The sequence below is a fragment of the Punica granatum genome, chromosome 8 (genome assembly GCF_007655135.1).
Source record: "Punica granatum isolate Tunisia-2019 chromosome 8, ASM765513v2, whole genome shotgun sequence".
Lineage (NCBI taxonomy): Eukaryota > Viridiplantae > Streptophyta > Magnoliopsida > Myrtales > Lythraceae > Punica > Punica granatum.
Genome location: NC_045134.1, coordinates 17,288,529 through 17,303,749, shown reverse-complemented (window position 1 = coordinate 17,303,749; position 15,221 = coordinate 17,288,529). Strand labels below are relative to the sequence as shown.

Sequence of the window (15,221 nt, the reverse complement as noted above, 5' to 3'; positions counted from 1 at the left end):
ACAACATTATGAGCTGAGTGAGAAGTTTACATGGAAGATTTTTATTGAAAGAATTGAGCACATTGTGCATGTGAGCCCGAATCAATATATAAAGATTGACAATTTTATTCACATCGTCATATTTTAATTTTATTTTTAAAGGACATTTTTATGAAACACAATCTTATATTAGTAAAGTTTCCTCAATGTAACTGACATGGTAGACCATTGTCAGGTCAATTTGAGATGTACAATCCCAAATTCCCGAGCCTCCAAGAAAGGCACTAGACTCTGTACTCGCCAAAGTAAGGAGGAACCATGCGCTCCAACCACTAGGGAACTCACTATAGTCTCGCACTCGAGGGGCTCGTCGGGCCTCCATCAAAGAGACCGGCGTGTCTTCCCCCATGGAGGGCTCAGCGAGCCTTCCGCCCCTAGCGAGCATTCCACCCCTAAAGATTGGCGAAGCATTCCCCCTCCCCCCCGCGATCGGCAAGCCTTTCGCCCCCGGTGATCGGCGAGCATTCCACCCCAGTGACAGGCAAGCATTCCGCTCCTGGTGAGCCCTCTACAAGGCGGGCATTCCAACCTTGGCGAGTCTCAACCTTAGACCTGAAGAGAATCGAGCAGGCCTCAACCCCGCTCTATCCTACCGGCCTATGATGGGCCCAAGCCCGGTCAAGCGGTTTCAAGTTTGCCTTGTATCTCTCTCTATAAAACCCACTCTCCTAGGGAATTTAAGTAAGCTCTTTTTCTCCCCTTGTTGCTCTCTCTCTACTTCTCTTTCTCCCCCTTAGCTCTGACTTGAGTGTCGGAGGGGGTTCCTTGGGACCAGCTCCCGAACCCCTTGCTGAACCCTGTTTTGTACTTCAGGAATCCTAGATAGCGTGCACGGACTTGGAGATCGGATCAACCAGACATAGAGAGAAGAGGAGGATTCTTCTTGGTGGGCGGAAGATCCTGACCCGAACTTTTTCTTCACATTAGTTGTCGCCGTCTGTGGGAACTTGAGCAAAAAGTCATATCGGCAGCCACGATATCCCAAACCCGAAAAACAAAGCAAACGGCCTCTCGGCTAGTAGCCAAGAGATCGATCTCGATAACTTTCCGACCTTAATAGAAAACTCATCGACCGACACCAGCCTAGTTACAACCCCCCAGTGGGATCCGGGGGGGTCAGCTTGAATGCAAGAACTACCCCAATCACAGCTTCAGCCTTCGGGGCCAGCAGCTGGCCCCTTATCGGATCTCCGAGCTCAAATCGCGACCATCATCTCTCAATCTCTGATGGCTAAAGTGAGCGTCTTTTCCAAATGATTCATGTGTATCCAAATCCTACCCAATACATTCTTCAATTATTCAACTTTGTTCTTTTAGCCCAATGTAACGTGATAACGTAGCTTCCTAAGATAATCTTTTCTACTTCTTCTTGTCATAAAAACTCGTAAATACAAATCTCGATCCCGATGTATATAAACTGACTTTGGGATAATATGAGCATCTTTACCCAAAGATTCATGCGCGTTCGGCCGATGTAGTAGGTTAGCTAAAACCGATTATATTGGCTATAAGTTAATATTTTGTTTTATCATTGGTTAGGTCTAAGTCATTAGTTGGTTCAAGCTAAGATGTGCAGCTGGAAAATAATATATACCTTATAGGGTGGTTTGAGCCCGTGCTTTATCTAACTCGAACCAACATCCTCTGCATACAAAAAAACGGTTATTTTTCATAAATGAAAATAAGAATAACTGATCACTAATATCCCATAATTTTAGGGAGGTTGCTTCCCATTTTTTATGGGAAGTTATTATTCCTTAATTTTACGGAGATTAATCATGGGAAGTTATGCTCCGATGAAAAAAAAATCAGAGATCGAGAGGGAGGAAATTCGCGGCGGACTCAGGTGGCCAACACCTGTAGCTAACGGACTTAAAGCTGGACGGCATTATACATATGCCACAGACCACCACTAGCCGCTGCTCCTTAACGGTCATATACTGTCGACCCCAGTTCTTTGTCGTCCCCTTGGTCATCATACATTACTGTCAGCCAGTGGCCCCCGCTAGCCTCGCCAGTGGTCTTATCAAGAATTGATCAAACCGGTTATATGAACAAATCGATTAAATCGTAAATTGAAATGCTTCGATTTTTTTATAAACCAATTGTTTTGTAAGAAAAACCGGACCATAAAACCTGGTTTTAAAAAGTGCTCCTTGTCCTAGTGACTCATGAGATTGAGTTGACGGCTTATGAAATTCAAGCCCGTTTACTTTTTTTGTTCATAAAAGCATAAAAAGTGAATTTAGGTTCATGTACTTGTTTGTTTGTGATTATTGACGCCAAGATGCGTCGATCCTATGATCTTCATTTTTACTGATCATATTTCGTGAATTTTGTGGCATGCTTTTAATCCCAATCGAGAAATCATGTATATTTTTGGAGCCAAACACGTCAGCGACACGTCATCAACAAGTAAGCAAGTTTTAATTTATAAATATATCAATGACACGTCATCGACACGTAATCGGCCCTCTAATTTTATTGTAATTTACAAGTGGCCTGATGAATTTGTGACGTTGTTGAATGATTTAAGGGCCAACATATTGTCTTTAATACTGAAAGGATTTAAAAAAAGTAATGTTCCATTATATAACATAATTTGACATTCTATTATAGAATTTGCTGATGAAACTTAATTTGACGTTATATTGTAGAATTTTCCGGTTAAGGTATCATTTTTGAACAATAATGAGGCTGTGCAATTTGAAAAAACAAAGTCCCCGTATGTCAGCCAAAAAGCAAGTCCTTCTATTTAATTTCAGCCTCTGACAATGTATACTGAAGATAATATGAAATCATATAGTTCGATATATATATATTTTTTAATTACTAGTTCTCAGCTTTTCGCTATAATGCGACTAGACCAATCACACCAAGTCCTCTCATTCGGTGTTAGTCGTTTCTTCATCGTTCTAGGACTTTGTTTGAATGAAGAATTCGGCGTCGAAAATGAGGGGGAAAAAATTAAAGAGCGCTATTTTAGAGGAAAGAGTTGTTATTCTTCAATTTTCCTCCGTCCATTTAAATTGAGAATTGTCTTCACTTGAACCAAAGATAAAGGTTTCATCTACCCACGTCGAGCAGAAAATTTTCACATTCAGATGGAACCATTTAACCAGAAAATGACATATTTTCCCTTAATCATCTCCTTCGAAATCCCTCTATCGAAACATAGGCCAAGCAGCTTAACCGGGGCTGCCATCATACCTTATCCGTTCTTCCACATCGTCTGTTTCTGCTGAACTAGCCCATATGATTCAACCAAGTAGTAGATGTTATATACAGAGTGCTTGCGCCTGCCCTTAAGCTAACCTTCCCAACAGATAATCCGTACCCTAACCTTCCTAATGGATAATAGAGAAGTATGACAAGATGCGTCCGCATATATAATAATTACATCGACAGGAGTAAAAACCAAAATAAACAAAATGCTCCTGTCAGGTTGCGCCACCATCTTTGCTAGGCATCTGCACAAAAGTTTACTTCAGAATAGATATGCATCTGCACAAAAGTTTGCTTCACAATAAAAACGCATCACATCAAGCACCTGCAATCTACCACTGATGAAGTCCTGCAATGAACAAGCAAGAAGTTTAAGCAAAGCATTAACGTTGCCATCAACTCATACCCATGTAGGAGACCACCTTTGAATTCCATCATCATTGTCTAACATGTCGGCATATACCTTTAAGGATATATAAATGTTCCACTCCCAGAGCCAGTATATGAATCACTTTTCACTGGGGTGCAGCACATATTAAGATATAAACATTCTCCTTGCTAGTTCTATGATTAACACTATTCAATTTACGGGATGGAATGACATATATATAGATTAAAATTCTATTATCATTAAGAACTACCACAGAAAAACTGATAGAATGAACAAGATAATATCATAGCTCTGAAAGGAAACCTACCAGAATATCCCTTTTCTAGATCTTGGTCTGTCCCCTTAGGCTTGATTTTTATGCATTAGGATGTCTTCTGATAGGGATGCTTGATCGAGAGGATCCTTACGTGTCTCAACATTCTCATGATGTGCCCTGCTATACTGCTCTTTCATAGTACTAGCTTTGCTGTACAAAGGAGAACCCTCAGCATCTGATTCTGATTTTTCAGTTTCTGCGTTAGCTTTTTGCTTTGAGTCGGGCACATCCACTTTAGTTGTTGATTTAGTAGCTTCCCCGGTTTGATGCTGCTTGTTGTGCTTCCTTTTACCACCTCGAGTTTTCTCTTTAACCTGACATGCATTAGAAGTTTCTTGATTCTCTCTACTTTCACGAACAGTCAGTTCATGGCAGCTATTAGAAGTTTCTTTTTGCGGTTGATCAACAACAGCAGGTGAATCCTTTTCTTGCACCCCTTCCACAACACCCGATGTTTCCTCATGTTGGCCATGGGCAGAAGAAGCTGACTGATCTACGCGAGTTTCAGGCACTTCATCACATTTCCCAGAGGGAGTCGCCAAGACTTCGTTGACGCTCTTGTGAGCCTGATCTTGATCTGTAAATTGACAATCATCTCTGTCATTTTCTACTCCAACTCCATCATCATCTCGATTTTGATTTCCCAAAGGAGAAGAACTAGCTTGTTTCCTGTTACTGCCCCCATCTTTCTGCGGCTTCTGGAGACCATGACCAACCCTAGCATCAAGAAAGTTCGACAAAGCCTGTTTGGCCAAGATGGCCTTTCTCCTCGACATTTCAACTTTTTCCATCATTCTTTTATATGAACAGTAAGGGCAATAGTAATTTCCTGACTCATCAGACTTAGGTTTACAGGGGAGACACTTCTCATGAATGGCAACCGGGCAGCCCGCTTCGGAACAGACCAGCATTTGACCACGCTTGCCGCATCGTACACAGACTTTCTTCTCTACCCGACTTGAGCCCGCACTTTCTTGAGAATATCCATCCTGAGACTTCCTGGGGGGAACTTTTTTCTTGGGGCTGCTGTTAGTACCCATGGGATCGGAGTCCTTGGACAGTATATCACTGTTGCCACCAGTCAATGTGTCTGGTACATTGCCTCTTTCAGCTCCATCCTGCACATAACCCCGGATATCAATGATATGAAAACCAAGCATTTGCGGAATGTGAATATTCCGTTCTTTTATAAAATGTAGGGCTCGTTGTATCTCGAGAGAACCCGAGTCCCAACAACCCTATACTAGAGACACGACGCTAATCCACTCTCAGTGACAATTAACTATCCCCGGTAATCTGACACTACTTCCACCAACTACACTGGCAAGTCACAATTCAAAGGTCGGTCTTCACGAATATCAACCCACCCCCTTTATGGTAATATAATCCATTGCTGTTCACACTAAACATAAAAAAACAACCACAAAAGTGTGCTTAGAGAGGTTCATATAGCAACATTACGTCAACAATAACAAGAATGCAGGTAAATCAAAGCAAAAAGGCATCATTTTGCGAGTCTGTGTACTAGAGACACAGGTCCGATCTACCTTCGGTGACAAGTAACTATCCCTGACGAACTGATGAACTAACAATACTTAAATTTCCACCAACAGTAAGTCCAATGCAAAGATCAGTCTTTACCACCATCATCGACCGGCTTCCTTTACGGTAATATCATCAATCGCCATTGATACTAAACATCACAACAACCGCTTGAAGCGTGCAGAGAGCGGTTCATTTCATACAGCTACATCAATCCACTACTAATAAGAATGAAGGCAAAACATGCCGAAAGACACATTATCATTCTAGGCCCAAATGAGAGAAACAAATGTTCTGGAAAAACTAAGATGGGAAACTCAGAGCAAGAGAGAGAGACCTCATCGGGAAAGTCCAGCCGCTTAGAGGCGGAGGAGGAGGCGGAGGCGGAGGGAGGAGCGGGAGTTGTTCTTGAGTACCTAGCCCTACGCGCACAGATCTTCTTCCCCATCGCCGCGTTGTCCCTAATCGAACCCAACGGCCGCAAAAGCCGTGGAATCTACCGGGCCCTCTCCCGCAAAACGAAGGTTAGCTTTAGGGATTAACATCTCTCGTCTGCAAGCGAGAGAGAAAAAAGGGGAGAGAATGAAGTATGCGAAAAAGCTCATCATAGCTCTCAGCTTCTGCCTTTCTACTTCGTCCTTCGCCCTGGAGCGCGAGTGCAGTGGCATAAATGTTCGAAACCCACTTTTTAATTTTCGATCATGTTCGTCCCTGAAGTTTACTTTATTTTTTGAAATCCTCCACACTACATTGAACATGATTACGATTTGAGTTCATTAACGCTTTGATCCACCAATTTTTCAATTGCCAGCACTTCACAAAATGAATTTTCAAAATTGAAAATTTAATTCTTAAATTTTCAAAAATCATAACAGAATGATCTTTTTAGCCTTTTTTTGCCAACAGATTGATCTCTCGAAGGACCATTTTGTTATGATTTTTGAAAATTTAGGGATTAAATTCTTGATTTTAAAAATTCATATAATCAAGTACTGATAATTAAAAAATTAGAGGACCAAAGTGTTAGTGGTCTCTTACGATTTTCATGGAGAAGGGAAATACACATGACATGCGGCCAAGAAAGAAAAGGAAGGAAATTAACATCTACAGAGCAGCAAAATAGGTAATATACAACGGAAGAATAACGGGTAGATTGTAATTTGATCCTTCTAGACCCTTCCTCCTCAATAATCCCCTCAAGTTAGAGTGTGAATATCGTGAATGTCCGACTTATCGAGTAAAAACCGAAATATGTCTTTCCAAGAGCCTTAGTAAAGATATCAGTTGACTGCCGTCGTGAAGACATGTGCTCCGTTACGATGTTCTTGGCCAGTAAATGCTCGCGGATAAAGTGACAATTAATCTCTATATATTTAGTTCTCTCATGAAATACCAGATTAACCGCAATATGAAGTGCAGCTTGATTGTCACAGTGAAGTCTCATCGGTCGAACATGATCAACTCCGAGTGATTTAAGAAAGCTCTTCAACCTGATCAACTCACTCGTAGTCACAGCCATCGATCTGTACTTAGCCTCCACTGAAGACCGGGAGACAACCGTCTGCTTCTTGGTCTTCCAAGAGATCGGGCTGCCTCCCAAAGTAACCATGTAGCCTATTATAGATTGCCACATCATCGGGATGCCGGCCCAGTCAAAATAGCAACAAGCTTCCAGTTGGAGCGATGTCGGTCTGAGTAATATAACTTGCCCCGGTGTATTCTTGAGATACTGGAGTACCCTCATCGCAGCTTCCCAATGTCTTTGCCGTCGGTCCTACACAAACTGCGACAAAATATGAACTGCATAACATAACTAGGGCCTCATGATCGTCAAGTAAATTAATCATCCCACCAGCCTCCTATACCGTCCACGATCAGATATCTTGTACCCCAGATCTGCTACTAAATGTTGATGTTGTTCCATTGGAAGCCGGTTGATTTCGCCCCCGTCACTCCTGTCTCCTTCAGAATATCTCCTTCCCACGCCAAGCAACCTCGATACCCAGAAAACATTTTAAAGAGCCAAGATCTTTAATAGGAAAGCACTTATGAAGATACTACTTCACCGCAACGCTCTGCTCTGCACTACTCCCAGTTAGTATAAGATCTTCCACATAGACTAAAATAGCAAAGAAGTCACCTCCCTTACTGATAGTGAAGAGTGAATAATCAGCTGTCGATTGGCTGAATCCATATAAATGTCTCAGCGAGCTTAGAAAACCAATTCTGTGATGCTTGCTGCAAACCATATAAAGGCTTCCTCAACCTGCAAACTCGACCAAGCCCGGGAGAAGGATCTTCCCGTGGAATCTGCATATAAACTTCTTCATTGAGATCTCGATGATGAAAAGCATTATTCACATCTAACAGATGCAATTTGACCCTTTTAATATAGCCACAGACAATAAACATCGAACACTCACCAGCTTTGTAACTTGTACCGCTCAACGCCTCCGTCCAAACCTTCTACCTGTGAGAAATTTTTGGCAAACAGCCTTGCCTTGTACTGCTCAATGCTTTCGTTCGCCTTCCGTTTAATCTTGTAGACCCTTTGCAGCCAATTGTTTTTACCCTTCCAGAAGTGGCTCAATGGTCCAAGTACCACTGCATTCTAGTACTCGTATTTCTTCGAGCATTGCATTCTGCCAACAAGCATCCTGTACGGCATGCTTAAAGCTGCTCAGCTCAATATCTGTATCTATTGCAGCTAGGACCATTCTGTGTGAGCACAATAAACGATCATAATTCAAATGAGTCTCGATAGGATAGGACATACCTAAGATCGCCAATGGTGTGGTGGAGTCGTGGAGAGGGTGCTATGATGCTTGAGTGTGGCATACGTAATCCTTAAATCATTCTAGCCGCCTACATACTCTCTTTGAAATGCCCGTACCGTTCCATCTTCTTCCACTTAAGATGAACTTTCCTCTTCGAATGAGCTTGTAACTTGCCTCTGCTAAATCATCTTGGAAGCATCTCTATCTATACTATCACCGAGTGACTCTGCAGTCTGTGCTCTCTCACTCTCTCTGGCATGTTCATCCCGTTACGTCTCTGCCCCATGCTCTACAATCAAATCTAAGCAGGCCCTTTCTTCACTGCTTATGGAATCAGCTTGTCTGTCGTCTGTTGTATCTCCTATCCCATGAGCTACTCGACATCTCCTGTTGATCTTGTGGTCAGTGGAAAATCTATTGCATGTTCCTCGTCTTTTGTAGACAAATCTGATTCACCAAACGGGAAATTTTTTCATGAAATATCACATCTCGTGATGCAAAAATATCTCTAGTACCAAAATCATATGATTCCATCCTCTCTTCCCATATGGATAACTGACAAAAACGTATTTTTGCAACCGGCTTTCAAACTTATCTAACTTCTTCGGCTTTCTCAAGGCATAGCATAGCGACCTGAACACACGTAAATGATCATACTTCACTGCTTTATTGAATAACACTTCGTAAGGACTCTTCCCATTCAATATCACTGTTGGCATGTAATTTATTAGATATGTCGCCGTCAAGATACACTCATCCCAGAAACTCATCCCAGAAACGCATCAGCATGTTTGCTTGGAAAAACATGCTTGAAGTGGAGAACCCTCGCCACACTCACGATATGCCAGTGTTTGCGTTCCACTCTCCCATTTTGTTGTGGAGTGTCAACGCATGATGTTTGATGGGTTATGCCCCTCTCTGCATAGAAATCTCGTGCTGCCTTTGAAACAAACTCGGACCCGTTGTCAGATCTAATTATCTTAACCGAGCGCTCAAAACTAGTTAGCCACCAAATTGCAAAAGGTCATTATGCACCGTAAGTTTCAGATTTTTCTCGTATAAGTTCTTTTGTAATGTGTTATTGACAATTATAATCTCATATAAATCAGATTCCTTATTTTCTCATTATGATTTTCTTCTTTTTAATTTTATTGGATAACATTTCCTTTCATTACAAAAATATATATTATATATAAATTAAAATATTATTTTTTATATGATTCAATTGTTGCAATTAAATTTTTCATTGCGTATTACTTAAACTTATTATCTATTCTAAACGCATGATGAAATTAAAAAAAAATACCGCACAAAACGTGGGAACTCCATTTTGATAATTCTCAGTTTAAGTTTTATTTTATTCTTAACAAAGTTGTAACATTTAATACTATGTTAAAAATCAAGAATAAACATTAAGAATTTATATATGAAATTTTTTTAATTTAATGAATATGTTAATAGTTCTCTCAAAAAGTAAATTAAAATTACATAAATCTAATAATTTCTCAAATCCGCACCCGGACTTATACCTAATTTAGGTAAAGAAAATACAAATGTGACTATCATACAATTTCATCAGTTAAGTACAATTTAGCTAATTTAGAATATATATATACATATACATAGCATTTCACACAATATACTTCCCCGCAATTTAATACAATCTTCAAGCTCTTCTTTTCACTTTTCTCTCCCTTTCCCCCATGTTTCTTTTCCATCCCACGCCTCTTTGGCTCCCATTGCCCTCACACGTAACCACCATTTAAAATCTTATAATTTACCTCAACAACTATAATTTCAACTAATTTTGAAATAAAATTATATTTGATTAAATATAATTTTTTCACAATGAATTATGAGGTAATTTATCAAAAACATTTGTAAATTAAATTTGCGAGAATGAATATCAGCACGTATTGTTACATAATCACATTTTGAAAAAACGATAAAAAGAAATAGGATTGTGTAGAGAGATTAACATGATGCATTACATATAAATTAATATATAGATATTATAACAAATTAAATATGTTAGAAAACAAATCCTTAATATAGGTACAACTATACAAACTATATCCGCGCATAGCATGGCATGGGACCACACCCTAGTTATTTTATTGCCACATATTAATGCCCACGCCAACAAGTTAGTACATATTTAGTGCTCTTAATTTTTTGCAGGGTCTTTTATTTACAAAATTAATCCCCTCTTCTAAGTAAATGGATCAACTTTAAAAGTAAGAAGTAATTATAAACAGTGACAATTGAGAAGGGAGAGGAATGACAATTTTCAGGATTTCAAATAGAAAAAAAAACTAGATAAATACCCATGTTGCACGAAACTGACAAATAAATTTTTTAATAATTTTGATGGAGAAAAATGTTATAAATCCATAATTTTCTAGAGAATATGGCACATTCAAAGGCCTTTTCTTTTTTTAGTTTGAGTATTATATACTCATTTAATTTCATATTTTATCTCATTTAACTTCGTATATATTTTCATTGAAGAAAAAGCTTTGCATATAGATAGTTCAATATCAATTAGGTAATTAAGTAGACTAATTTTCGTTTATATTCTGTTTTGTTACCCCGTGTATATGATACCATTTGAACTTTTTTTTTTGTTGCAGATTAATTTTCCTACTATTGATAATATTAAGTAGAAGATCCATACTTGTATAAACATCTCTCAGTTATATATATATATTCACAGATTCATAAATGAATATATGTATATGAGAATTTATCAACCAGAAATTATTAATATATATATATATCACATCCAACCAATATATATGAGAATTATTCATCAAACAAAACTTTCTTAAGATAGACCACTGATATATCTAAAATATCGTGTAAAAAAATATATGGCGTATAATACTAGTAGAAAACTCTATTTTAATAGGAAACTATATATATAAATTATCATTAAAAGTTCTTAAAATTTTTAAAAATATAAGACCCTGACATGACGGCCTTGGAAGGCTTAGATTCCAATAACGTGGCAACGTGAGAGAATGCGGTTTTAATTTTGATGAGGTGATGACATACTATGCCTATTCGAGGTTTCTTATTATATATATATATATATATTGATTTAAGAAAAGAATTGATGCAAATAATGCTAGAAAGTGGTCAAGCCACTTTGAACGCCGCCAAATTCCATTGTTAGGGTTAGTATAGTAAGGGAAGAAACTTAAAAAAAAAATTCAAAAAGGCTCGTCTAATTGAAAGACAAAATTACTGCACCTCAAAGCTCATCCATTTTTCCCCTTTTTCTTTTTTTCCCTTCGACTTCCAGACTGCAAAAGCATAGAACCGGACTAATTCCTATCAGTATCAACGACAAGCAGGCAGCAGCAGAAAGAGAGTCCTATCCCCCATAATCCATATCTTACATGGCACTTACAAGATACTATGATTCTTGATCTACACTGGCACCCGCCTCCCCGATAACAGTCAAAGAGCTGGAACATTTCAGCGGAAAAATTATGGGCATCAGTTGGGGATGATCATGGCAATTGGTTAAGTACAATATCAATAAGAACTAGATGATCAAGACTGCAGCAAAAAGCGAAGGCATAACTTTTTCAAGGATCACAAAGTTAAATCCAACAGCATCAAGGAGCAAGAAAACAAGAGCTTGAATGTGACATTCTCGGGGCCAAAAAGAAAAGAAACGTTCATCCATACAAAAAAGGGAAGATAAACACAGCATCTTAAATGAAGATAGAGAGCACTCTCAAATATTTGAGACATGCGGCTAAGCCCAATGGTTGGAAGAAAATATATTCAATTCATATTCACACCACTACGTTGGCACATTCTCCATAACCAAAATCCCGAAGACTTAAAGGTGGATCAGTTTCGATGGTTCAGCTTCCTGGAACTGACATTCATATTCACAAACTACCAATGATTTAAGCTACACATTGTCACATCTAAAATCACTTATACACCAGCAAGGGTCGTGAATTGTGCCAAGAAGTGATCAGTATTTAGTCTAAGTGCCAAATTATCCAACATTTCTACTGATAGGGCATGGCTGAGTACGTAAAGCAATTCGCATTAACTTGTAATTATTGAGGACCATCTTCATATCGTTATTAATACATCTAAGCCAGGCTGACCAAGACCACAGGTTCATCAGAAGTTGGAGAAGCAGAGTAAGGACTAGGAGAACTTGCATTTGCCTTGGTTATAGAGCCATTTCATCAATTTAACTATGGTAGCAAATTAGTAGGTCCTGACAACTATATCTTGGCACAATTCTTTGATTACTACAATCCTTCATTCGGAAATTACCATCTTAATTTAGCGGTGGCCATATCTAGTACCAATTATGAAACCCCCCCACCCACTTTTTTTTCATTTTGGGAAAATTGCCATCTAATCTAACCAACGAAACAAAACCATTTTGGTACTCCAGTTTCTGAATATATTATAACAGCCAGACAGCTTGGCAAACGCTCAAAGCCATGCCTATAAGAAACAGCTTTCATGTAAATACCTCTACCCTATATAAAATTCAGGAAGTTGACACACATTAGAGAATCTTGAGTGCTGTAGAAGTCATATAACTATCCGAATATGGCTACATAAATTAAATCAAATCCAGTTGACAACATCGTGCTGAAAAGTATAAAAGCAGTTAGAGAAGAAGACATTGGTGATGGTTTACTGTCATAATAATTAATGGCTTGAACATAAAAGACCAAAGATAAACATACCGATCTGACATATGGTTGCTGGAACACCCATCCAAAAATCGGTATCTTTTGCAGGAAAACAGCAAGAGTAGGCCAGAAGCCACTGCATGAGAACATTGAGTTAGCAACATTAATTCTGCCAAAATAATTCGGTACTTTGAGATTGTGAATTTGGAGTAGAACAAACCTGAAAAGAACAATAAATCCATATGACTCCAAAATCATGCCAAAAATAGGCCATCCAACGACAACAAAAAAGAAGCCACTTCCAAATGATATTGTTCCCTGAGCAGTCAATAAATCCATAAATTTCAAAGACCATATATGGCAAGCGACAACCTCAGAGACAGAGAGGGACAAAAAGAGAACTATTAAACCTTAAAATTCTGTCGTTTCATGAAGAACTGCATGGTTGATTTTAATCCAATAGTCAATGACAACCCTGACAAGAAGAGGACCTGAAGAAGAACCAAAATAATAAGACCATGTTAAACAACAACCTCATCAACTATATACAGTGTACAAACTCAAAATTGAAGGAGAAAAAAAAAATCAACAAAAAGCAAACTTACATTTCCCATGGCAAGCAGTCCCTTGTCAAAGAAGAAGATAATTCCAAGGAACGAGAAGAGAACCCCAAAACCAGTCAGACCAAGTCCAATTTCTGTTGCATCGAAATTTTCAGTTGACGCATGTAGAATTAAAAGATCTCACGAGTACATTTTGGTGATATACAAAGTAGAAATGTAATATCAATTTCAAACTTTTCTCCTTAAAATTTGAAGATATAACTATTGACTAATCTCCACTTCTCCAGAGAGCGGAAATGAACTCAAAAATTAGTTAAAACCAAGCAATGGTGTGTCATCATTAATCCACAGTTTCGCAGCAGCTACTACAAATCAAGATCACCAACTGAGAACAAACAAACAAGTAGAATTCAAGCAAATTGTAGAGTAGCCAATCAAAATCATCATCTGAGGAAAGCAGTCCTTGAAAAAACAAATTCAACAAAGCCAACCAAACATCTGATCCATGCTTGTCTGAACTAATATATTCAACAAGATTTTCAATGCATGTTCTAATCCCTGTTTGTGCATCAGACTAGTATAGATGCTTATTTCAAGATCTTGAGAGCCGGACAAGCAACACGTCTGGACTCTCAGCAAACATGCTCTTAAGAAATGATAGAATCGACACACTAAACTAAAGTGCCTGATACATTTTTCAACATCCACAGCAGGAATCAGACATGGAAGGCTATAATGTAAAGTCAAGTCGCGATCTGCAATTCGTTTTCATGGAATAATGTGCTCGAGCATCAGTTCGTAAACACACAGATATGTGCATAGGCGGATAAGTAGGAAACTCGAGCTCAACTTACTTTTACGATCATTCATTTCGAATTTCCCCATTGTTGTTCCTGACGCCTCTGCTTCACAAACTGCCGCAAAAGAGAACAATCGTCAAATCTTATCAGATGTAAAATTGGAATCGAATCAAGCGATACAAATAGGAGAAATTTCGCAGCGAATGTACCTCGGTGAATACTAAGAGAGAGGCAGCTCCAAACCGTGACAAATTCCACCGACGGCCCGCGAGATGGAGATTGAATCAACTAAACGAAACGATTGGAGTAAAACTTATACGTGACTGAAATGAGATGCTCCGTGAAGCACCAACTGGAGTCAGGGACGGAGAGGAGACGTTCGCCGGCGACAGGGAGGACTGGGGTGGAGGTCAGAGACCGGACGGCGGAATCAAGGAGAAGGAGGTGGAGAGAAGAGGAACCGGCATGGCGGATGAAGCAGCTCGCGGGATGAGGACGGACCGGCGAGGTGCTGGAGACGGTGAGCGGGAAAGAGTTAGCCGGCCTACTTGAATTGATTTAATCGGGATCATTGGATTTTCGAATGGTACATTCTATAATGGAACCTGTTAACTGCCTATTTTGGTCCACCGGCGAGGATCTCTATCACTTTATTAGAAAATGCCCCGATAGACCCCGAAATACTATTCATAATTTGATCAACCGAGTCAACTGAATGGCCTCAAGAGCAATGATACAGCTAGTCTCACTCTTTTACCTAGAAGTCCTCGGAAGCCTTCAGAGAAGATCGACCACGCGCACATCAGCGCACATCAGCTCAAGCAACCTTATGCCCGGCTCAGAAGGGTTCCCGAGTAGCTGACTCACTGGGCTTTAAGAAGATAAT

The 15,221-nt window shown here is 39.3% G+C and overlaps 1 pseudogene; it reads right to left on the bottom strand.

Annotated features, from left to right (window-relative positions):
- Positions 1-3,085: 3,085 nt before the first annotated feature.
- On the bottom strand, positions 3,086-14,898 carry LOC116188310 (annotated as a pseudogene).
- Between the last annotated feature and the right edge of the window lie 323 nt (positions 14,899-15,221).